We start from the raw sequence: 26,347 nt of genomic DNA, 5'->3' as shown, positions 1-26,347 counted from the left end.
GTACTCCACTTTGGCTTCCCATCCAGTTCCCTGTTTGTGGCTTGAGAAAGCAGTAGAGGATGGCCCAAAGTCTTGGGACCCTGCACTCCTGGCTCCTGGCTTCAGATCCACTCAGCTCCAACCACTGTGGCCACGTGGGAAGTGAACCAGTGGATGGAAGATCTTTCTCTCTGTCTCTCCTTCTCTGTAAATCTGCCTTTCAATAAAAATGAATAAACATAAATAAATGGAAAAATAAATAGGCTGAAAGCATTAATGAAACACAATGAAGTAACTTGCACCTGACTTAAGGTATTCAGTGTACATAGAATTGAAGATGTGGGTAGCAGTGGTTTATGTTAATATCACTTGAAAAATAATGCTTTCTAAGTTAAACTTGCATATGTATAAGTAATTTGTCTTGCATTTAAAATATGGATTAAGTACTTGGATCTTAGCTATCTTGTACAAAACATAAACCAATTCTATGCTTATTTAATCTTCTTTCAAATAGAACAAAACTAATGTATTATAAAATCAAAACCTTGTTAGATAACCCTTTCAGCTTTATTGTATTTACCCGTTTATTTCAGTCAATTGGATCTTAATGTCTCATAAACGAGAAAAAGTGCAATTATCTAAAGACATTTAATGTTCTATGGGACTAAAATCCTTAAAATTATATTTGCTTATTTTTATTTATTTGAAAATCAAATAGAGACATCTCTAATGTTATGGTTCATTCTCAAAATGCCTGCAAGTGTTAGGGCTTGGCCAGGGGTCAGAAATCCTATGTATGCTCCTGGGTGAGAGGGTGCTCAGTAAATGGACCATCATGTGCTGCCTTCTGGGGTGCGCAGCAGCAGAAACTGGCTCAGAAGCAGCAGGACACGAACCTAGAAGCTGCCATGTGGTATTCACGCATCCCAAATGGCTTCTTATCCCCTATGCCACAATGCCCATTCAACGAAATGAAATTTTTTCACCTGAAATGACAATGCTAACCTATTTTTTAGAAAATAAAATAGGGGGTTGCTGCATTAGTTTTTACACAATTGAAAGCATTATTTCTAAATTTAAAAATTAATTCTTTGTGCTTAGAGTGCACAATTGAACCCCTATGCTTACATTTGCTGGAGCATCCTGAACAACTCACTTTTTAGTTTCTGATATATTTTCATGTATAAAAAGATGGAAATATAATTACGGTTGATAATGAAAAACATTTTGAATAGTATGTGTTGAGTGTCTCAAATTATTTCCTCCATCTTGTGAACACATGTTTTCATTTGGTTCGTTTCTTATAGTTAATGATGTTTAATGAATGTTTACCACACTACAGACCTTTAACTAACTATCAAGGAGAAAGAAAACACAATATTGATTTTTGTTCTCATGAAATTTATAATCTAGAAGACACACGTGTTAATCAAATAAAAATAGCAGGACAGCGCAGCCTGGTGAGTAAGGTGCGGTTTAGAAAGCCCGCATCTCACAAACCCAGAGTACCTGGGTCCAAAGTATCTGGACTGATTCCTGGTTCCAGATCCTGATGTCAGTTTCTATATAATGTAGACAATGGGAGGTAGTGGTGAGAAGCCAAGCGATTGGGTCCTTGCCACCCCCATGAGAGATCTGGATTGAACTCCTAGTCTTTGGCTTCAGCTCAGGGGTGATGTTGGCACTTGAAAGTTTAACAGTAGGTGGGAGCACTCTCTGTCTCTTCCTCTGGTCTCTTAAATATTAAACGACAATAATCATGGCAACAAATGTGCTATTACAATAGTGATAAGACACAGGAAATGAAGAGCAATACTGCTCTGAAAGAACCATAATGTATATGAGACACTTAATCTCTGTGTATGAAAGAATAACCAAGGCATGGGATAACAGGAGTGAATGTCCTAGAAAACTTTCCCAAGTGTATGATATTTGACCTAAGATCTAATGCATGAATAACTGCTCAATCAAAAAGAGATTTAAAAACAGCCTTTGTGATAGATGACGGCAGAGTGAACGTGTCGTAAGAGTCAAAAGGGAAGATGGTGCCAGAAGAAGCTGAAATGCTTGACAGGGTATAGGGAGGCCTTATCTTCCCTGTTAAAAAAAAAGTTAATCTATCCTAAAGGGGATAGAAAGGTGTTGATATGATTTAAATGGGGGAAATAATATCCACCTAAACAATATTTTGAGAAGAAAAAAATGCACTCTTGCATTGAAGGTAGATTGTATTGGAGACAAAGAGATTTGTTGGAAACTGTTGCAATAGTTCAGGCAAGTAATACTGACTAACTGTGAGAGTTGTAAAGACACACAAGTCTAGATGTTCTCTGAAGACATTCTATAAAGTAGTAAAATTAGCAGAAATGCAAATGAACGGCCTATGGGAAATAGACACAAAAGGCAATAAAAAAGATTTTAGTAATTTTTATCTAAAAGCATTCTCATAGAGAATAATTCCCGCTGTAATGGTTTCATTCATTGTGAAATTCTTTTTTTTAAAGATTTATTTATTTTTATTAGAAAATCAAGTTTGCAGAGAGGAGGGACAGAGAAAAATTCTTCCATCTGCTGGTTTACTCCCCAAGTGGCTACAAAAAGCAGAGCTGTGCTGATCCATAGGCAGATACCAGGAGCTTCTTCTGGGTCTCCCATGTGGGTGCAGAGTCTCCAAGGCTTTGGGCTGACTTCTACTGATTTCCCAGGCCACAAGCAGGGAGTTGGATGGGAAGTGGAGCAGCTTAGACAAGATCAGGTGCCCATATGGGGTCCTGGTGTGTGCAGGGCAAGGACTTTTGCCGCTAGGGCCTATGAAATTCTTTTTTTTTTTTTAGATTTATTTATTATATATGTGAAATTCAGATTTATATATAAAGAGAGGGAGTAAGAAAGATTTCCCATCTGACACCAATAGCTAGCACTGGGCTAGGTTGAAAGCAGAACTACAGTCCTGTTTCCTCTGTCGATAGCAGTGGCGGGAGGACCTGGGCCTCTACCATTTGTTTCCCCAGACCACTAACAGGGAGCTGGATTGGAATTGGAGCACTCAGAATACAAGTACCCACAGAGAATAGTGGAGCTGCTGGCGATGGCTATACATGCTCCACAACACTGGCCCCTATGAGTAAACTCTATAGAAAAGACATTTTACCAGTTTGACACCAACACTTCAAGAAGTTATTAAAATTAAAAGGTGGGGGCATAATAATAATAAGAGAAACTATCCAAATGATCTATCAGATCAAAATTTATATGGTTTTTAAAGTAGACATGGAAAGAACATTGGATTTAGCTCCATAACATTCATGACAGCAGCACTTAGACGAGTAGGAATAAAAGAAAATTGGTTCAACTTAATGAGTGGTCTTTACTAAAATAAAACAAGGCAAAATGAACAAACAAAAACCCCTAATGTAGAAGTAGAACTTCATGGAATAGCTGCTCCTGTTGGTATTGAGAAAGCAAAGATACCTGCTCTCATCATTTTTTTTTTTTTAGGTTGAAGAATATCTTTCAAAACATTGTTTATTTCTCTCGACTGATATTGTGGCTTTGCAAAACTATTGACCAAAATATACTGGTCACGTAACAGCTTAAATTTGTCACGTGAATATAAACTTAAGTTGAATCATTAAGTTTTGTGAGACTCATTCATTAATTATTCTTTCTGCTCACTTATTACTCAAGTGCACATCCTATAACTTATCCCCCCAATTTACTTGAACAATACTTTTTGGCATTAGCAAAATCTGTAATTGACCTCATTGAGTACTTTGTGAAATTTACTCATACTGACTTAGTGCATGTTACTACAAATTGATCCTGATGCTCACATGTTAACTTCACCCTTGAAATGTATCTTTTAATTAATTTTCTCTTATTCTGCTCATAAAGAGTGAATTAGAAATACATTAATTCTTTTTTTTTTTTACAAAGCACTTAGAGATCTGAATTCAGGTAAAAGAATACTGACACAAGGTAGATAAGCAAACTAAATGCCCATCAATAGAGGACTGGATAAAGATTGTGCTTCTTCTACTCTTTGGAATACTACTCAGCTATTTAAAAAAATGAAATACAATTGTTTGTAGCCATATGGGCCCAACTGGAGACCATTATGCTAAGGGAAATGAGCCAATCCCAAAAGGTCAGAAATCATATGTTTACCCTAATGTAAGATAATATGATATCAAATCTAAGAATTCTACCTTACTGTGCTTTCTAATTATTTGTACCTTTCATAATAAGATCTTGTGATGTAATCCATAAGAGACTGATTGCTTGTAAAAAAAATTGTTTGTTATAAAAAAAGAAAAGATGAGAAAATACTTTCAGCCTTAAGTAACTTATTAACATAGCATTTTATGAGAAGTTTTTGTCCAATAAGGCAAGTTAAATAAATAATACTCCTATTTAAACAGAAGAAATAAACAGTTTTTATGCATAGGCAACATGGTTATCAATGCAAAAAAATGTGTAACCTATAAATACATCTGGCAACACTAATAAATGACTTTAGTAAAGGGACAAGATATATGGGTGACATAAAAATATCAATTATATTTCTCAATGAAAGCAATGGATAATGGAAAGCAAAAAAAAAAAAATGGGTTGGTGCTACAGCATAGCAGGTTAACCTGCCAAATATGACACCAGCGTCCTAAATGGGTGCCAGTTTGATTCCCAGCAATCTCACTTCCAGTCTAGCTCCCTACTAATGACTGGAGAAGCGATGAAATTTGGCTGAAGTACTTGGACTCCCGTTCTCAGATGGGAGTTTTACTTGAAGTTCCTGGAAAAGTGGACCCTCACCCAGCATTGAAATGAACAACAATCTTACACCTCCCAGTCTCCAGAACTGTGACAAATATGTTCTTGTTGTTAAACCGCCTAGTCTGTGACATTTTTATAGCAGTTTGAATGGGCTAAGGTGGACACATTGCACTACTGCTTCTCACAGCTTACCGTAGACGCAGTGATCAAGAAAATATAATGTTGCTGACAATGTGTATACCCACATTAGTGAAACACAATAGATTCCACAAATATGACCCCAAATTATCAAGTTATACTCAATGCTTGTGCCATGGAAATTTAAAGAAGAAAGGAAAATCTATTCAATAAATTGATATCCATTGGGTATAGTGTGACGTGAACCTCAACACTTCACACTATACCTCCAAATGAACACAAATGGTCCAAACTTCAATGTACGACCTAAACCTACATTATTTTAGAATACGGAAGTAAAGCTTTTTGATTTTGGTTTTGATTTTGAGTTAGAACAAGATTTCTTAAGTGTAAAAAGCAAAATAGACAATTATGATAAATTACAAACTGTTAATGTTTAAAGATTGGGGCTGGTGTTGTGGCACAGTGCGATAAGCTCCTGATTGTGATCTAGGCATCTTTTATTAGACTGTCAGTTTGAGCCCCAGGTGATGTGCTTCTGATCACTCTTCCTGACACACCTGGGATGGCAGCAGAAGGTGGTGCAAGTGCTTGGGCCCTGGCACCCATGTAAGAAACTAGAATGGAATTCCTGGCTTCTGGCTTCAGCCTGGTGCAACACTGGATGTTGTGGACATTTAGGGGAAAGAACCAGCAGTGGACAATGTTTCTTTCTCTTGTCCCTTCTTTCTGTCTGTTGCTCTACCTTTGAAATAATTTTTTTAAGTTCACATAGTATTGCTTAAAAAGTTATAAGAAAGTAAAAACAGAATGATAAAATATTTATAAAATATATTTAGTTAAGGGTTTTTTCCTGAAATATATAAAGACTCAATAATAAAGACAGACAATGCTGCTTTAAAAAACAAGCAAAATATTTGAATAGCTATTCTATGGAAGAAGCTATACAGATGGCAAATAACAGCATAAAAATGTATTCCTTACCATTAGTACTTCGGGAAAAAACAACTATATAAGATGCTTCTAGTAAAATGTTATTTTAAAAATCTATTTCTACACATTAATATATACATTTAATGGTAACTTAAGATATGGAATCAATCCAGATGTCCTTCAGCTAATGACTGGATAAATTAAAATGTGGTGTTTAATACACTATGGAATAGTACTCAGCCATAAAAAGAATGGAATACTGTCTTTGCAACGAAATGAATGTAACTGGAAATCGTATGCTCAGTGAAATAAGTCAATAGCGAGTATTCAACCAAAGGAATAAAGGTGTGATTCCTCAGTGACCTAAACATCCAGTGCTGGAAATGGGGCTCATATGTTTTAGATTTTAGTCATCATTTTAAATGCAGACTAATAGAAAGAAATGGAAAAAGATTTTTTCATTCACTGGCTCACTCCCCAAATAACTGCCATGGCGAGGGCTGGGAGAGGAGCCCAGAATCCAACTACATCTCCCACCTGAGTGTCAGAGGACCAAGTACTTGGACCAACTTCCGCTGCTTTTCCAAGTGTATTAACAGGAAGCTTCATCAGAAGCAGAGTATCTGAGACTAGAGTCAGCACACCACATGGCATGCCAACGTCACAAGCACAGCTTCATCTGCACTATGTGCTTTTCTTATTAACTCTCCAGGGGCCAGCACTGTGACATAGCCTTTAAACCACCACCCAGGAGATTGGCTTCTCAGATGGACTGTTTCATTTTTTTCATTCATCTGTTTGCAAATAGCCCAGAAAAAGCAATGGAAGATGACCCAAGTGCTTGACCTACTGCCACCCACATGGGCGATGAGGCTAAATCTCCTAGCTCCTGCATTGGGCATGGCCCAGTTCTGGCCATTGCAGCCTTGTGAAGAATCAATCAACATGTGGTAGATCTTTCTCTCTGTCTCTATAACGTTGACTTCTAAAATAAATAACTCTTTAAAAAATCAAAAACAAAGACTGTATTCAGTGAAATGTTAGTAGAAATAGATCGTGGGGAACCTAATTGGATCTAGATTGTTAAAGTACAAATATGAAGCAAAGCCTCCCAAATGGCCAACTCTTTGAGGATGACCACCTTCACCAAGGCATCTATCAAAAGGAAATTATACCCTCCAAAATAAAATTAGGAAATAAAATGATGATATGCTTTAAAAGACAGGTGTTGGGAGAAAAAAGTAAGAAAATTTTAAGCAGTTGTATAAAAAGAGGCATTCATAAGGAGAAAATTTTTAAAAGATGGAAAGTAATAACAGAAAAGCTGAACACAAAAAAAATGACAGAGTAATATTAAAATCTGTCAAAATATAATTCAAGCCAAAATTAATATTTAGAGGAAAGTTACCAAGAAGTTATTAGCATCCTAAACCTTTTGTGTACCTAGCATCATAGCTTTGCAATCTGTGGGTACAAGGCACACTCTGTTAGTAAGGGTAAAAACCAGTAATTTAATCAAATGCTCAGAGATTGGCAGCTGAAACAGACAGAAAACAAATAGTAAGCTTCCTTGAGCCTTCAACACAGCATTTAACAACCTTGAGCACATTCATGGTTTTTCCTGTCTTATCCATTAATTTCAAACATCTGTGCAATGTTTACCATGTAAATTCCAAAAATGTATTAAAATCCAGGATGATAAATAACTATAGGTCATTGATAAAATCAAAGCAAAAAGTAAAGAAAAAAATTACAATCCTATTAAAATTATTACATTTTTGCTGGAAATAAAAACTTAAAACTAAAGATAGCTGAGCAGAAAGAAAGGATTAAAAATGTATTAAGAAAGATAGAGCTACAGAATACCTACAGTGAGGTAGTTACGGAAAAGGTAACGCACACACACATTCCTAACCAAATTATACATACAGCAATAATGATAAAAAGCAGGCAGTGGTAAATAAATACACCGTTGGAAGGTGTTTCTTACTTTTCTATGTTTGGCTAAGGAAAGAGCGCTGATAAAAGCACACAGCTGAACATAGTATAAATAATGAAAAGCTTCAAAAACGTTTAAAGTACTGCTTACAATGTCAGGGGAAAGATGTGAAATCCTTGATTAAGTTTACATCTAAGACCATAGATAGAAATTCATTTTTTTTGCAGCAAGATAAACAAAATGCTAGTCAGAAGTCTAGTAACTCAGATATTATGAATATTTGTTAACAATGACATTTATAAAACTAATATTTTTCTAGTGGTAAGCAAGATAGCAGGGCTTAATGGGGTAGGGTATCTGTCAGAACTGACGGACACCTCTGCAGGTGGATTCTGAGAGAATCCTTGGTCCTTCAGACTTGGGAAAGCAGGGTTACCTGATCTAAGGGAGAGAAAATGGCTGGCAGGATAGGCAGGTGATCAGGAAAGAGCTGAGTGCACAGTCTGTACTCAGAGTAGGGCATTAAGGGAGTAGGGTCTGGTTCTCCCTGCCAGTCCTCTTGCCCATCATTCCTCTTCTCCAGGGCAAAGGGTCTGAGGAGTGTGAACAGGTAACATTCCACTCAAGGTTCCTGTACTCGGTGCTGTCAGACTGGGAAGCCCCGCTGGCACTGGGCAGCAGAGCTTCCCCTAGGGTTCCTTCCCGAGGGAAAGGCTGTGAAGGTTTTCTTGCCCAGTTACATCAAGCTATAGCACTAACTTGATGCTGAGTGGAGGGTTCTCCTGGGGAGCTTTCCTTGTGCAGTAGGCGGTGGTGCGAGTGCAGGTGGAAAGGGATGAGGGGTTGAGGACTTTGGCAGGGAATCTGGACAACCTCTTAAATGGTCAGGTATGAGTAGGACTTGATAATGCAATATACTGGATTGCTTCCAAGGTGTGTTTTTTGCTGAGAAGAAAAAAAGCTTCTATAGAAAACAAAGATTTTCCATAGGCCCCCTTGCACACCTAGGCTAATTTCCAGCTTCGTACCTCACGTTCTCCTCCTCCAAAGGAGTTAGTTACCCATAATCTTATGTTGAAAGGACAGATGAAGGTCTCATTTTTTGTATCTTCTTCCAGCTGACAAAAGGATGAATAGCTGGGTTTATGGCTAATCTTGTCTTGATAAATGCTCTATGGCACTTGGAAACAATTGTTCTGTATGGTCCAGAGTACTGACCAGATCATATGATGGAATAGGCTGGTAGCCCTGCCTCACCATCAGCTGGATTTGGATGACTTGTAATGTGCTAGAGATAACACAGACAAGGGGCTTAAAACACGTGGTCCAAAGAAAAGTAGAAACTGTGTGGAAGCTATATAGCCAGGAAGTAGACTAAACCAGGATTTCCATGCCTAAATGTTAGACCAGGTATTCTAGCTTCGTTTATCTCGGTTCTGGAGTTGTCTGGCCAGCCAAGAAAGTGAAAAAAAAAAAAAGTTCTGTACTAGTTTGACCCAAAAACATTATGAAATCAGATGACCTTTGGAGAATAATTAGCATGTCTATGCCTTCCTGTTTTTAAGGGCTGAATTCATCCATCTTAACAAGGGGACCCTAGTTATGGTAGCTTTTGTTCTTTCTCCCAAAAGAGTGGGGTGTCTTCTGAGAGCCTGATTTAGGAACTTTGCTGTTTCCATGTACCTAAGAATTTGGAACATGAAGATGCTGGAGCTGCAAAGGCAGGGATTTTGCTTCTTGGCTTATATCCTTTCTGATCTGGCCCTTCCTCCTCAGTTTGAAGACAAGCCCTAAATAATTGAATTTCTGATAAACTATTTCCTGGATGTCTTGAAGCTCCATTCTGTTAGGAAGTTAAGGTGTTTAAAGCTAAAATTTTTAAGAAATTGGCTTATCCTATACCTAGCCATGATAATAAGTACTAGCAAAAAATAATGTACAGACTTTGAAAAGCTAAATAGCTATAATTACAAAAAAATCATGAAAATAATCCCACTTAACAATAGCCACAAAAAAATGAAGACTAAATTTAGCCAAGGAGGTAAAAGACCTATGCGCCATAAATCACAAAACACTGGTGGCAGAAAGATACATGTAAATATTCATATTCATTAGTAGACTAGTTAAGTGTTAAAATGTCTATACCTCCCAAAGGGATTCAGTGCAATCATCATCAAAATCATAGTGCCATTATTCAAGGAAATAGAATAAATGATCCTAAAATTTGTATTTAACTATAAATAAGACTCAAAATAGTGACAGTAATTTTAATTAAAAAGCACAAAGCTGGTGGAGTACTATGCCCTGAATTCAAAATACTTACTGTAAGGCTAACGTAACCAAAACAGAAAGTAGAAGCCGAAAGATAGACATACTGTACCAGTGGAACAGACTAAGAGTTCCCAGAAGGAAATCCATGCATCTATTATCAATTACTTTTTGACAGTGGTGCCAAGAATTCACATTTGGGAAGAATAGTGTCTTCAATAAATGGTTTTGCAGAAGCTAGACATCCACATGATGAAGAATGCAACCATACCCTTACCTCATGCTGAACATAAAAACCAACTCCAATGTATTCAAGATTTAACTGCAGTACATGAAGCTATATAGCTACTAAAATAAAATGGAAGGCTGGCTCTGTGACATTGCTGGTAGTCTTTTTAGGATCCCAAATGCATCAATCACAGTAACAAAAGCAGATAGGTGGGTTTAGATCAAACTCAAAAGGTTGTGAAAGAAAACAAAAAACCTATGAAAAACCCATGTTTGCAAATGAGACATCTAATACAGGCTTCATATCTAAAACATATAAGCAACCACAATAAATCCATAGCAAGGAAACAACCCAATTTTTATGAATGGCCCAAGGGCCTTAATAGATAGCTCTTAAAAGAAGATGTACAAAAGTCTAACAGACACATTTATGAAACTTCTCAGCATTTCTAATCATTAGGAAAATACAAATTAAAGTCACAATGAGGTAACACTTTAGTATTGTTATTCGTAGAAGATGAAAGCTAGTAAGTGTTGTAGAGAACTCAGAGAATGGAAACAGTGATGCAAATGTAAATTAGTGTATCCATCCTGACAATCTTGTGGAGGTTATTAAAAAAAAAACTAACAATGCTTCTACTGGTTGTATATCCAAGGGAAATAAAAAACAATCGAATATACTGGCACTCCAGCTTTCTTGCAGTCTTACAATAGCCAAGATACAGAACCGACCTGAGTATTTATTAGATGAACAAGAAAGATATAGTACACAGACAAAATGAACCACTATCCACATTTTAAATAAAATAAAATAAAATAAATAAATAAAATTTTAAATAAAATTGTGTCATTGATGACAAATGAGTAGAATTATATGACGTTGTGCCAAGTGAAATGAGTTGGGTGAAGATAACTGCCACATGATCTCACTCCTAAATAGAAGCTAAAAAAGTGAAACTCATGGGAAAAGGTACGGTAAGCAGTTACCAGGGACCACAATGAGAGTGGAAGCAGGTTTCATGAAGTGTTTCATTTTGATCAATAAATAAGCTTGTAAATAGGCCTTTAAATTTTAGGCTAAAATTATTTCCTCAATTTATTTTGGATTGTTTTGCAAGTTTTTATTTCACAAAACAAAAGGATTATTGTTAATCTTAAAAACACAGAGGCAAATTTTAGAAGATTGTTTTAAATGCAGTAAAATATCTAACACATAGACCTGGAACTCATACATAACCTAGAAAATGCTCCATTGTTATTTAATAAATGTAAAACAGAGAATATAAAATTTTTGAGTCATTTTTTTAAAAAAAAGTTTTTAGACTTCAGTGTTTCATATAACTTTACTCATGGCTAAATAACTACTTCCTTAGTTACTGATAGTTTGCAATTGCAAATATGAAAATTTACTAGGCAATTATTTTTCCTCAGCTTGTGGTCCTAACCATTTAGGTTATAAAAGAAACATCAATGGAAACTTGCCCTGGGTAATCTAAAATAAGGAGAAAAAACCCACTGTATGATTTTTTTTTCACTTGGATGTTTAAATCATCTTTTCAACTGCCTGATAGAAATCATGTTTTCAACAAAACACATATAATATTTAACCGCAACAATATCTACAAATACCTGTCTTCACAGAACAGAACAGAAACAGAACAGAAAGAAGAAGAAATGAAATAAACTGCAAGATGAACAGGAGTAAGACATCGAGCAGTTAGCCATAATGTTCTAAAGAACATGGATACCTACTTAAATACAAAAGTGAAGTTTAAAAGAAATGATATACATGTAAAATATTTTTATGCATATAAAAGGTTAAAGCTCACACAAATAAAAAATGAAAGTCAACTTCATTAAGTCTCAGGGAATGGTAGGCAAATGAAGGTTTAACTTTAGCTGTTTAAGAAACAAGCTTAGATGAGCTCAAGCAAAGGGAAAGAAGAAAAAAATCAAAAAAACAGACCATGGTTCCCAGAGAAACTAACAATACATTACTCATTCCAAACATATAACAGCAAATTGCTTAACAAAGGAAGTTAGTTTAAACATTGTATACCTTCAGAAATGTTTATTGGGTGAGTAATCACTTTCAAATGAGTAGGTGTCTTCTAATTTAGAAAATCTCTTAGCAACTTTTACTTAAATTTGTAGCATAAATAGTCCTGTGGCTGCAATGGCTTGGGCAAGCATTGAGCACTGAGGCCAGGATTTTGTCATTATGTAAGTTCATCATTTAACATCTCTAATGTTGTCACACTTTCTGTGTTTTGTAATACACTTACGTATTGTCCTACTGCCCATGAAGAAAAGTTCATTCAGTTTTTGAAAATAAATATGGGCTGGACTTTTATTTTTAAATTTGAACACATTTAAATGGAACTTAGTTACTGTGCATTTAAGAAATATCCCATGATGTTGGTGGATGAAAGCAGAGACAAGTATCAGATAAGTAGGATGCAATAGTTGTCATGGCTCATTAGCAACTTAAAAGTTGGCAAAATTCCCTTTCACGTCACACTGTTGGAATAGAAACTGTCTGAGTTGCCGCCTTCTAATCTAAGCTTCCACTTTTCTTGTCATATATATGCTCTAACATGTGGTATAGTATTGGGTTTTTTAGTTAAGTATTCTTTGGTACAAATTTTAGATATACCAAAAAAGCTAACAATAAATCAATATTTCATGTACATTTTTAAAAATGCACTCTGAATATTGTGTTAGTGATAACCATTTGTGGGTAGATACAGTTGTTTATAGCTACTCTGTTTAAACTTCGATCCAGTGTAATAATGTCTTTTAAAAAGAAGATATTTAGTCAGTTTAGCAAAAGGAGGATTTGAGTTGCTTAATTCCCTTCCTGTAATTTATTTTTCCTCTTCAAACATTGCCATTAATAGAACAGAAAAGTGAGAACTCACAGGAACAAAGGGTTAGGAGAGAAGATGACACAGATTTAGTTACAGGTCACCTGCCAGGCAGCGTATGTGAAAATGTAAAGTACACTTAAATTCTCATTTAGAAGTCAGAATTTGGTTAGCAAGTTGGCATTAGCACGTTGTATAGTTTCTAATTCTGCTGAATTTCAGGCCTGCTGTTGGATACCATGAGGAAACATTATACACAATTATTTATTGACCTCAAATTAAGCACTCTTATATGGAGAAGAGAGACTAAATGGGAGAAAATGTCTTTGTCTTCTTATATTCTATTTTTACGATAACTTTGTGTTTAGAATTCTTCCACCTTGTTATTCTTGGTGCTTTTTTAATCTGTTGGTGCCTTTTACTTAAAATACACATTAGTTGTATTCACTGAAGTGCCTCTTTCTGCCTGCAGTTATTCCTTGGAGGCTCTCATCCTGTATAGTTGTGAACCCTCTGGTGTTACCAACTCTGGACCCAACTGTGCGTTAATGGCATTAAAGCTGCCAATGCCTTACCATTCCCACTACCAACTTCTTTTTAAATTTTATTTCTTTTTATTATTATCATTTTAAGATACAGTTCCATAGGCCCTTGGATTTCCCTTACTCCCTTCACAATTCCCACCCCCCCTCACTGAGTTCCTCTATATCATTGTTATGCTATAGTTCTTCATACACAGTCATATGCTCATCATTGCGGACATGGACAAGGGCAGAGAGTCCAGCATCCTATTGTCAAGATTCAGTAAACAGTTCCATTGGGAGTCCATGTTTGTCTGGAAGTAGAGATGCATACTGCATTATATCCTCACATCTGGATATGACAGTCTGCATTACACAGTTACTATACAGCCCCTTAAATGTGAAAAGCCACAAAATAAAATCAGCAATAGGAAGGAAAAAAATTAACAGCACCATGCAGTTAAATAACATGCTACTGAATGACTAATGTGTCACTGAAGAAATGAAAAAGAAAATCAAGAAACTTCTTGAAGAAAATGATGCTACTGTATGATCTATGAGTCATTGAAGAATTTAATCAGAAGAAAGTGTTTCAAAGAGATGAAACTAACATAAAAAAATAAAAATCCATGAGATCTAGTTTCCGCTGATTTTGTTGGTGAAATGTGTCTTCTGCAGGCAACAAAAAAATGGGTTTTGCTTTAAATCCAAACTACTAATCTATGATGTTTGATTGATGAATTTAATCTGTTTACATTCAAGGTTAATACAAATAGGTGGTAATTTGATTCTGTCATTTAGCAATGGATTGTTCATTGATTTAGTTTTCTATTGCTATTTCACTGGGATGTTCTTTACATTTGCCTTTGGTTTTAATGGGTGCTGTTCCTTTTCTCTGTCAAGAGAACATCTTTAAGTATCATTTGTAGGTCAGGTTTGGAAGAGGCATATTCTTCTAACTTTATTGTGAAAGAATTTTATTTCATTTTCAAAGACAAAGGAAAGTTTTGTTGTGTATATTATCCTGGACCGACCATTTTTTGCTTTTAAAATCTGGAACATGTCACTCCATTCTCTTCTGGCCTGTGGAGTTTTCTGTGAGAGGTCTCCTGTGAGTTTAATTGGCGTTCTTTTATATGTCAGTTGATTTTTTTCACATTCACATTTAAGGATAGTTTCCTTCTGTTCGATTGAAGAGAGCTTGATTATCATGTGTCATGGTGTTTAGGGTTTTTTGATCCCGAATACGGAACTGTTGTAGGGTTTTTGACCCCAAGTATGGCAACAACCTCAATTCTTGTCTCGCAGAAAGAAGAATTTTAGTTTTAAAGCAAGATTTATTAGAAAAGTTGAGAAAGGAGACTCCCATCCTAGTGATGGGAGGGGGCTTTAAGATCCTCCGCCATCGTGGCAAGAAGAAAAGCAAGAGAGGAAAACCCTAGTCCTCTGCCATAGTGGCAGGAGGACAAGTGAAAAAGAGAGACCCGAAGTAATGATGGAGAACACACCTTTTAAAGGTTTACTTCAAAGATGTTTCTCCACAAACAAAAGAGAATTCCTGGTTTCCATGGTTCCTGGCTTTGGGACAAAAGGCCAGAAAGGAGTCACTGGCCAACTTCCTTGGTCCCTTTCTAATGATAAAGAGGCCAGTCTGAAGTCCTCCCCCTTGGCAATGGCAAGAATTGGGCTGATGCTTCAGGTGGGGAATTGATATGTTAATGTTGCCCTTGTCTCTTGGAGAAGCATGTTCTTGATATGTTAAAATAGAGACTTGCTCTGGTGAATCCAAGACATGGTGGTGGAAAATACCCCTTTATATTTGAGAAAAAAGTGACTCAGGGACCCAGAATACCCTAACTGCTTACTACTCCTCTCTCAATGGTGAAAATTGCTTTTGGTCAACTCTGTTGGGAGTTCTATGCCCCTCCTCAATGTTTTTTCCCAGTTCTTTCTCCAGATTAGGGAAAATTTTCCCTTATTATTCCATTAAATACATTTTTAAATGCAGCTTCTCTTTCTGCACCTTCTGTGACTCCCATAACTCTTTCATTTAGCCTTTTAATAGTGTCTTTCGGGCCTGGCGTCATGGCCTAGCAGCTAAAGTCCTCGCCTTGAAAGCCCCAGGATCCCATATGGGCGCCGGTTCTAATCCCGGCAGCTCCACTTCCCATCCAGCTTCCTGCTTGTGGCCTGGCAAAGCAGTTGAGGACAGCCCAAAGCTTTGGGACCCTGCACCCGTGTGGGAGACCCGGAAGAGGTTCCTGGTTCCCGGCATCGGATTGGCGCGTACCGGCCCATTGCAGCTCACTTGGGGCGTGAATCATCGGATGGAAGATCTTCCTCTCTGTCTCTCCTCCTCTCTGTATATCCGGCTTTCCAATAACAATAAAATCTTAAAAAAAAAAAAATAGTGTCTTTCAATTCTTGAATACTTTTTTTGGCCTGATACAGCTCTGTTTTCAGCTTTTTGTTTGCTTCCCCCTGGTGACAGGAAATATCTTCCAATTCTGAGATTCTTTCTTCTGCCTCCTTCATTCTATATTGCAGACTCTCCATTGTACTTTTAATTTGTTCCACTGTATTCTTCATTTCTGATATATCAGCTTTCATTTGATTCATTTCCAGTGTGAAATATTCCTTAAATTCCTTGAACTCCTGCATTACGTGCTTCTCGTTGCTGATAAGAAGCTTTATAACAAGTATTTTGAATTCTGTATCCCCCATTTTCTTAATGTCTTCCTCAGTTAACTCTGAGGTTGGCAAAGGGTTTTGTTTCATTGCAGGGGAGTCTTGAGTAATATTAATAAATGTCAATAAACCAGAAATTAGTTCACTTCTGCTCAGTGCGTGAACAGTACTGTCCATAGCCCTTGCCTCCTTAAACAATGTGGCACCTGATTCAGCTCAAGGGGGCAGACTGGCCTGTGATATCCACCCTGTTCCTGCACTGACCATCTAGGGTCTGCTGCTCTGACTCTGCGCCTGGTCAAATCAAACAGACCAGCATGACAGGCAGTTCTTTATCTGGGTTCACCTCCTGATCTCCGACAGTCAAAGTCCCTTCCCCGTTGTTGCTGGTATAGTTCTGGCTGCTGGTGGAGTTCAGATTGCTGTTCATTGATTGCTGTTGGGGCATCCGTCATTGCAACACCACAGCATTGTGTCTGCTGCTTTCCTGTGTCTGTCAGTCTCCAGGTACCCCTCTGCGGATGTTTTGCCCTCTCCTGTTTCCTGGAATGTGCCCTCTTTGCTTCACACTGGCTAATATTTCTCTGTCTGTTTAAAAGTGCCCTTACCCTATTCCACCATCTTGATTCTCCCGCCCACTATCAACTTCTAATGTAAGCTCTCAATATCGCTTGCCAGTGCACCTAGAATGGCCTTCCTCTTAACTGGTTTACTATATGCATCCTTGGTCCACTGTAATTGGTAGCCCAAACAGCATTCCTGGTGATGTTTGTCAGATCTGAATCAGAACACATTCTTCTCTTGAATGCTTTCCAGTAGCTCTCAATAATAATTATACCAACGTCAAATCCCTTTATAAAACCTATGTACATTCCCATCCCTTTCCTGTGGCAGAATAGAGGAAGAAATCTGAGCCTGACCATTTAGGACAAACACAGCAAGTTTTCAATCCTGGCCCAATCATTTGTTAGTTACATAGCTCTGCGCCAGATAATTCGTCTTTTCTATATATTTCCCCTCAATGGCACAGTAAAATCACTAATGGTGTCTTTATATAATAGTGAGGATTTTCTAAGATAACCTAAGTAGGGCAAGCAAACACTGAATAAATGATGGTCACTAACTCACTTTGTTCTGGACCAAAAACTTGTAAAGTGCATTTGTGACCCATTTCTGCATCAAAAACATCTGAGATGAAAACTCTACCAATAGACATTAAGGCTACACCTCAGCCTCTTTTTAAAAAAATTTCACTACTTAATCAGTAGTTTCTTTTTTTTTTTCAGCATTATAAAAGTTTATTTTCACAATTCTAAAGAGGTAAGTCCCCAAACTTTACAATTCCTCACTTATTTCTCCAAAAAGATATTAAAAAATAAATAAACAAAAGCTTCAGAATATCAAACCATGTTTAAAAATCCTGTGGGCTAATGTTAAAATACGAATTATTTTAAATTATGACAATAATGGAATGTTGGCCAGTTAATCAAAGTTCCAAACTAACATTCAAAATAAGAAAGATCACTGGGATCCCATTACATTGTAAATCACTGTAAAGGCTGATCGACTGTTATCATTAATAATCCTACTGCCTGAAGCAACTAATGCCATTTATATCCCAAAGCATACTTGTCTTGCACATTTTACAAACAGGTATAAAGCCATGTTTTACTAGCATTTTTATTAACATGATGAACAATTTCTTCCATAACGGGCAATATACTAAAAAGTCCAATAACATTAGCCAACCTGCTGGCATGTTCTATGGACTTCTAATTAATACACTAGTGCACATACATGTAGAAACCATACAGTTATACCAATTTATAAGCAACAAATTAAATCGTTAGGAATATAAATTCAAATGTTTTATCAATTTATAAGCAATACATTTAAAATGTTAGGAATATAATAAAACTACATTATAAATAGCTTACTTTCCATAGTTTAACATTTTTTATTCATGTCTCCCACTAGACTTTCTTCACTTAAGCTCAAGATTTAAATATGGCTAAACATAAAAGCAAAGGGTGACAACAAAATAGCTGAATTTTAGCAGTGTCTAAGTCACTTAAAGCTATTCTTCAAAAGACACATCATTCAACCTAAGACAAACATGGAGAAAGTTGTATTGGAATCTTAGGTTCTTCATAGTTTGACCTGTCAGGTCGTAGGACATTCAAAGCCCAAGTTTCGAATGTTTGCATACCATGAAGTTAACTGTGTCACTAGCGGAATGTCAGCTGCAGACAGAGCCCTGGAAACATTCAACAAGACATTTCAACTTACAGGAGATAAGGAGTTTGGAGTGTCTAACAAAGATCATTTTAAGCTTTCTCAGAGATAAAAATGGGACTACAACTAATAATCATCTCTAAGAAAATTTGACCTTTAATTGTAAACTTTCTATCACTACATGAAGAAGTCGATACTGTTAATAGATGACCTAAGTTATTAACAAAAGGATAACCCTTAATCAATTTTGTGGCATGAGCTAGCAGACAAACTTACAGCACGGTAATTAGGTGTTACAACATGTAAGTCCAAAAGCTGTTTCAATAAGTTCATGGAAAACAGAATTAAAGATGTTTATTCTGGTGCAAGAAAAATCATAATCTGTGCATAGCTTTTCCATAATATGCATTTTCACTAATTTTTAATATTCTTCATATGTATAGATTTCAATTTTTTACATCAAAAGAAACTTACTTTCAACTCCACTTTCCAAGAATCATTAAAACATCCTCAAAATAGATCTCAAAAACAGCTGTGTTAGACGAAACCAAGGCTGAATGACCTCATGTTTCCTTAAATCCCTTTACTTCTAACACACCTACGCTGACCACTGGCTTTACCACTGTATTCCAATTTCAGAGTTCTATGTTGTACTGATGCAATATTATTATTTTTCCACACTATGGACTTATTTCTGCTAAGTTATTCTTACAGTCTATCAGTTTAGCTTTGTTTAAACTGCCATTACAGAACAATATTAAATTTTTTTCCAATTATATTCCTCAACTACAGTTCTAAAATATTAGACAAACTATCAGAGAACTGATTCCCATTCAATTAATATCAATGTTGCAAAGATTCAACTGAGTGAATTTCAACTATCCTAAAAATGGGGAGTGTACCTCAAGTGTGTGCCTTATGAAATTATCTAATAGTGAAAAACAAAAATTTGGAGAGACGACTGTTAAATTCAATGTTAACAGGTATACTGAGCAACAAATTCAAACTTTTTTATTTAACTGACATCTGCTTAGTTTTTTATTTAGTTAAGTAGAAAGGCCCAGTTAATCAACTCATTAGACTGGTCAAGGCAAGACACTTGATCTACATAATAGGGCTTAAAAAGCAGTTGGTATTATGGTAGTTCTCTGGCAAACACACACACACACACACACACACATGCACAAATTGACAGAGTACTCTGGATATTAGATTTCCCCCTATAGCTTTGTATAGTAAGCATTGTTCACAATTTGCAGTATTTTGAAAACTACATAAATTAGAATGGCCAAATCACAGATGCCTAGTTGAACTCTTGGGAACTTCAGCTACATTCCCAAACAGACTGATTTTTTTCAAACCATAAAAAAAATTCATACAAAAGCACAACCGATGTAACAGGTATCTTTGAAAATAAACCAAATTTAACTCAATTTTCTGTTTCAAATATGGCTAAGAAAGTTATAAGCAATGTTTACATTAAAAAAAAACCACTATTAACTAGATGAATTTAAGAGGGGGAGAAAACTATACAGTATTATTGCACTCCACGAAATGTGCAGAATTCCAGAATGTGCTAGCACTGAAAAACTCTCCTGCATGGAGGTTTCCCAAGAGGTACAACGAGCCTGCGCAAAAAGCGTCTGGTCTGTACTAACAGCTTGCTGTCTTCAGTACAGGCCTTCATGGTGTCAGTCACACTGCTCTTGCAAAATCCCTTAATGCAAAAGAGTTTCCAGTGCCGTGGGTGGGGCTATGATCGATGGTGCGGGATTGAATCCATGTGCACGTTGAGTTTCATTTCATTGTCGAGAATTTGAACCAGCTGTTGCATGGATGGAAGGTGACCAGATTCCAGTTTAGACCACACAGGCACACCGTTTAAAGTTATTTCAAATGCACCTGTTGACATGCACTGGTTCTCAATCATGTTGCTCAAGAAGAAAACCATCATACATGCATAGACCTTATTTTCCTGGCCCCCACTGCCAGATGCTAGGAGCTTGCATGCCAAGGAAAGCAAAAGGATCCTTGCCCACAATGATTAAGCCTATTAATACTAGTTTGAAGACTGACAGGAAAGATGCTATGTGTCTATATATTGGTTGAGGGAGGTAATTCTCTCCTTCGATCCGGATGTCTGGGTACCGCTGGCTAATAACCCGCATGTACTCCTCAAACACCCGCCGATACCCTCAGGAAACACAGATCTGGAACTTGAGCAGCGGCCCCGTAGCGTACGGCATCTTTAATCTGTTGCTGGGCACGCTGCCCAGGTTGGCCGAGGCCTCGCTCCGGGCCACCGCCGACACCGCCACCAGAAACAGCAGCACAAGCCTCATCTTCACTGAGCCAGCCTCTCTGGCTGCCCTCACGCACACTGCAGCCAGCCCTAAGTCCGGCCATGCCGCTTAATCAGTAGTTTCTGGGTCAATTTTTGCAATGACTAAACTTTAAGAGCCCCATACGGGGACTTGTTGAGCATTATAGTTTATTACCAACCTTGAAGTAGGGTAAATTTGGGAATGACTTTAAGTAGACAGATGACTGGGTCACATGTCACATGTAACCCGTGTTAGTTACTTAAAAAGACAATGGCAGAGTTCTAGTTCATAGACTATTACGATATTATTACACGCAGCTAATTCCCGCAACCTGGTTCTTTACCGTGAGCTGAAACACACCAGACGCAAGGAGGTATCTTAGGACGTTTATTCCACCGGGGCAGGAACAGGGTGGAGGTGGAAGGGAAAGGGGAGGAGGGGAAGGGAGGCCGGAAGACTAAGAGGGGGAGAGCAAAGAAAAGAGAGAGAGAGAGAGCCGCACCTGGGGGCCTTTTTTGTCTGCCAGGGGTGGGGGTGGGAATTGGGAGGGTTTGAGGGCAGGCCCCCAGGTGATTGGCGCCTGCAGGTGAATGCCTAGGGATGATTGGTGAGTGAGTGGGGTTGGGGAAGGGGCTGGAAGATTGGGGGGATGGGATTCAGGTGGAATGCCAGGTTACATCCGATTGGTGGATGGCTGGATTGGCGCGAACTTCGTGAGCTGTGAGGAAGAAGACATGGCGCTGGGTCCAGGGTTGATATTCGAATAACTCCTTACAACCTGGATGTTAGAGTTGTGTTGGTACGTTGAAACCTCAACCCTTCCACTTCTCTAGAGAAGTAATCTTTATTTCTGTGTCTCTCAGTTTCCTGTTCAAAGTATGAGGATAGTAATAGACCTAGCCCATCATGTTGCTTCAAGAAATAAAATGTTAGACCATGACATGAGAAATAATGTATGTAGCAAAATGCGAGTAATTTCGTTATTAAAATTATGAGGGTGTATCTTGAACCTGTGTATCAGGACTTTCACCATGAGTACATTTTATAATTACTGCGGAAGCTTCCATGCCCAGGCCATACCCCACATGAACAAAATCAGAAATACATGTGAGAGAGGTGCAGGCATCTGAGTTTCTCGGTGCTTCCAAGTAACCCAACAGGCAACCAATGCTAGGACCCCTCCACTCTATTATTTAAGAGCTCTTTGGGTGATTCTGATGATCACCAAATGCTAAGGGGTTCCTGCTCAATGGAATAGGGTTAATCTTTATCAAGGAAAGAAAGATTAAGAGCTCAGCCTTTAACCGAGAGGTCCTGCAGGGCACAAGTCAGTTACACAAGTACTGAAAGTTAAAGCTGCTGAGAGCGTAGCTGTGGTTGAAATAAAAATAATAGGCACAGGGTTTTGAATCACTCAAACCTGGTCTCCAGATTCAGATCCCCTGCTAGTTAACAGGATACTTGAATTCTGTCTAGAAGCCTTAAGTTTGTCATTTGCAAAATGTGGACATTTATTACCATACAGGGATAAAACAGGGTCAAAGATGCAAAGCTTTTAGCATACAATGGCCTAAATGTAGTAGTAGTCTGAAAAACCTCTGTAAAATTCATGTTGGAATTTACTTTATGATTGCAGCAATGCTAACAGACGCAACCTGTAGGAAAGCTCCTGAGGGCACTACCTTTGTGCATGGATTAATTCTTTTCTCAGGGGAGTGGGTGAGTTACCAGGGAGGGGTTTTGTTTTCAAAGAGCTCTGTGTGCCACATGCTGGCTTGCTCTTCTGTCATGTTGGTGTAAATATGCAGACCCCACCACGTGATGGTGCCTTGCTGTTGAACTTTCCAGCTTCTGTAGCTGTCAGAAATCAACTTCTTTTTCTTTATAAACTACCCAGCGGTATTGCTTTAGAACAGTGGGGAACGGATAACAGAAAAATCAATACCAAGAAATGGGGTTGTTGCTATTTAAAAAAAAACAGAAAGAAAAGAAAAACACCTGGAAATGGGAAAGTGGCTTTAGAACTGCATGATGGACAGAGGCTGGAGGATGTGGCGGAGCAGGCTAGAGAAGCCCCACTGCTCTCAATGAAGTACAAGAGTGACTCTGATGAGGTCTCGGAAGAGGACAAATGAGGACAAGTCCGGAACTTCTCAGAAATGACAAACAACAAGGCAGTAGAAACCGGACCACAGGCCGTTTTTGCTGTGTGCTTGCAAAGAACTTGGCAGAAGTATACCCAGAGCCTAGGGCTCTATGGAAAATAAATTTTTTTTAAATTGGAAAGTCAGATATACAAAGGAGGAGAGACAGAGAAGAAGATCTTCCATCTGTTGATTCACTCCCCAAGTAGCCACAACAGCTGAAGCTGAGCTGATCTGAAACCAGGAGCCAGGAGCCTCTTCCAGGTCTCCCCCCATGGGTTCCCAAGGCTTTGAACTGTCCTCAGCTGCTTTCCCAGGCCACAAGCAGGGAGCTGGGTGGGAAGTGTAGCTGCCAGGAACTAGAATTGGCATGGGATTCTGGAACATGCAAGGCAAAGACTTTAGCTGCTAAGCTATTGTGCCAGGCCCGGAACATAAAATTCAACAGTGACGAATGAGAATATCTGGGGAAAGAATTATTTTAGTGGCAGAGTGTCATGTTTCTTAGTAGGTACTTCTAACCCTATGCAGTGAGACGCAAAAGCAAAGAAATGACTTAAAGATAGAACTTTAAAACAGTAAAATTTGGAAAATGTGCAGCCTATCCAAAGAATGAATACAATGTGCTTGAAGAGGATACATGGAGTGTAGCCAATCAACTGTTTGCTAAAGTGACTGATACTGTTGTAAGACCAGAACTGTTGGGAGGTAGAGGATATGAGGTGTCTTAGAAAAGGAAGTTAGTTCTCAGCGCTCTGGAGCCTGGAAGTCCAAGGTGAAAAGGCCACGTCACACAAAGGCCTGCCTGCTGCATCATTGTACGGTGCAAGGCATCACATGGCGTGGGAGAGAGGACGGAGCCAAAGACGTTTAATAAATCAGCTGTGGTCACATGAAGGACAAGAAGAAAGGAGGAAGGGCTGCAGTGCATTTTATTCCTAGAAATAGATCCATGACACTTATCACATCTGTTCTTTCTATGTGAATAAATTTTAAAAAGTAATTCAGAATCTGCTTTTATTGTTTATAGAAGTGGGGATTAACGCAGTAGGTGGTTTAAGAGAAGTTGAGGGGGCCAAGTGTAATATTCAAGTATTTTCCTGATATAATATATGGAAGTGGTAATCTAGGAGTGGTGGGTAAGATGGGGAGGAGGTCTTGCTTTCAGTGTGTTTGTCTTAAGGCCATTCTAGTCCTTTGCAAATATTCCTCCTAGACTGAGCTATTAGTAAACCCAATACTTATTTAGTGACCAAACATGGTTTGCTTCATTTTGAATCCTGGCTTTTTAGGTTCTGATAAAAAGTTAAAGGCAGTCAAAGTACTATTTAAAATACTAGTCCTGGTCCCAGCGCAATGGCTCATTTGGCTAATCCTCACCTTGCAAGCGCCGGGATCCCATATGGACACTGGTTCGTGTCCTGGCTACTTCATATCCCATCCAGCTTCCTTCTTGTGGCCTGGGAAGGCAGTAGAAGATGTCCCCAAGGCCTTCGGACCCTGTACCTGTGTGGGAAACCTGGAGAAGTCTTGAGGCTCCTGGCTCTTGTGGCGAGTGAACCAGTGGATGGAAGATTTTTCTTTCTGTCTCTTGTTCTCTTTGTAAATCTGCCTTTCTAGCCAAAGTAAATTTTAAAAATTGTTTTAATCTTTTAAGAACTTTATTTTAAAAAAATAATTTAAAATTAAAAACATTTTTAATAAATATTTATTAAAAAAAAAAAACACTAGTCCCATATTCAAATATCATCCACCACCTTTTTGTTTAAAGGACCAGCTGAGCCTGAGTCACAGGGATCTTTTTCCTGTTGGACTCTTTAACTTCTCCCCTCTGCCATGTCTTTGACCTCATACTGCTGATTCTCTTGGTGGCTACCACCCAGCGTGTTCAGGCTCTAGTTCACCAGGCTGATGTTGCTGTCAACTCTGCACACAGACAAGCAGGTCACTCGGTTCACTATCCTTGCAAACAGGAAAGAGACAGCAGGTTCCACCTAGTTCAGATACTCCTAATCAACAATTGATTCTATCAGAACCTCTTCCCCTTGGTTGAGAGGAGAACAAAAAACTTCTTTGTGTCCCCAGTTAAGACTTAACAACTGGGCCCGGCGGCGTGGCCTAGCAGCTAAAGTGCTCGCCTTGAACGCGCTGGCATCCCATATGGGCGCCGGTTCTATTCCCGGCAACCCCACTTTCCATCCAGCTCCCTGCTTGTGGCCTGGGAAAACAGTCGAGGACGGCCCAAAGCTTTGGGACCCTGCACCCGTGTGGGAGACCCGGAAGAGGTTCCTGGTTCCCGGCATCGGATTGGCGTGCACCGGCCCGTTGCGGCTCACTTGGGGAGTGAAACATCGGATGGAAGATCTTCCTCTCTGTCTCTCCTCCTCTTTGTATATCCGGCTTTCCAATAATAATAATAATAAAATCTTTAAAAAAAAAAGACTTAACAACTATAGATGTGTTTTCTCTCACTTTCCATATATCACCTGTAAGGACTAGAAAATGCCTGTAGCAGGTTTGTGGGGCTTTTAATATGTCTCAGTGAAATATGTCTAGTTTTGTTGTTGGTTTGTTGTTGAACAATATTTTTCTCAATTTCAACTTTAAAATGAATTTGATGAGTGGATTCCACTCTCCTGTATCTGGGGTCATACGACAGTTCAAAAATTTTCAGGTATTTCAATGTTCAAACTTGGCTAATGACCATCATTTTTAAATGGGGTTGGCTCTTCCCAATAATCACTTGTATCAGTGGATTTTTATCGGTAATTTGGGATTCTTAGGAGAATCCAATGCAATGTCTTGTATCCAAGAATAATGCAGAATGCAGGATTCTGGGAATGCTAGAGATGAAAGACATCTGAAAGATCATCTGCCTAATTTTCTGCTTCTGGAGTTTGGAGTTTATGAATACACAAGTATTGAATCTCTTTGAATAGATATTTAAAAGTAAATTGTTAGGCCTTCCTTCTTACACCTGCAGAGTCAACATCCCTCCAACGTAAGGTAAAGGTTAGGATTCTGTTTCAGTAAGCTCTCCCAGGAGATTTTTTTTAAGTCATTATTGCACAGTGGAAATTCTCCTCTGTGGTTACAGATTATAATGACATGGGGGAACTTAAGAACTTCCAGCTAAGCAGTGCTCTTAGTGTCCTATGAAGGACTTAAAATAGCTCCGCATCGAGCCTCACCCTGTCCAAATCACATCAGAATCCACTGGATGTGACTGACCCTAAGGTCAATCTGTGGTTTTTAAAACATCCCAGGTGCTTCCCATCTTCAGCTAAGGTTGGCAACCACTGGTTTTAAT

At 38.2% G+C, this 26,347-nt stretch overlaps 1 protein-coding gene and 1 pseudogene across 2 annotated transcripts in view; one reads left to right on the top strand and one right to left on the bottom strand.

Moving 5' to 3' along the window:
• The window catches only part of LIN7A (lin-7 homolog A, crumbs cell polarity complex component), a 153,024-nt gene that overhangs the window by 26,970 nt on the left and 99,707 nt on the right, over nt 1-26,347 (top strand). The gene's annotated exons all lie outside the window — the stretch shown is intronic.
• On the bottom strand, nt 19,890-20,965 carry LOC131482062 (thioredoxin reductase-like selenoprotein T; annotated as a pseudogene).

This window comes from Ochotona princeps, chromosome 15, assembly GCF_030435755.1.
Source record: "Ochotona princeps isolate mOchPri1 chromosome 15, mOchPri1.hap1, whole genome shotgun sequence".
Taxonomy (NCBI): Eukaryota; Metazoa; Chordata; class Mammalia; order Lagomorpha; family Ochotonidae; genus Ochotona; species Ochotona princeps.
The sequence above is the reverse complement of the archived record's forward strand: the minus strand, read 5'-3'. Positions and strand labels throughout refer to the sequence as shown.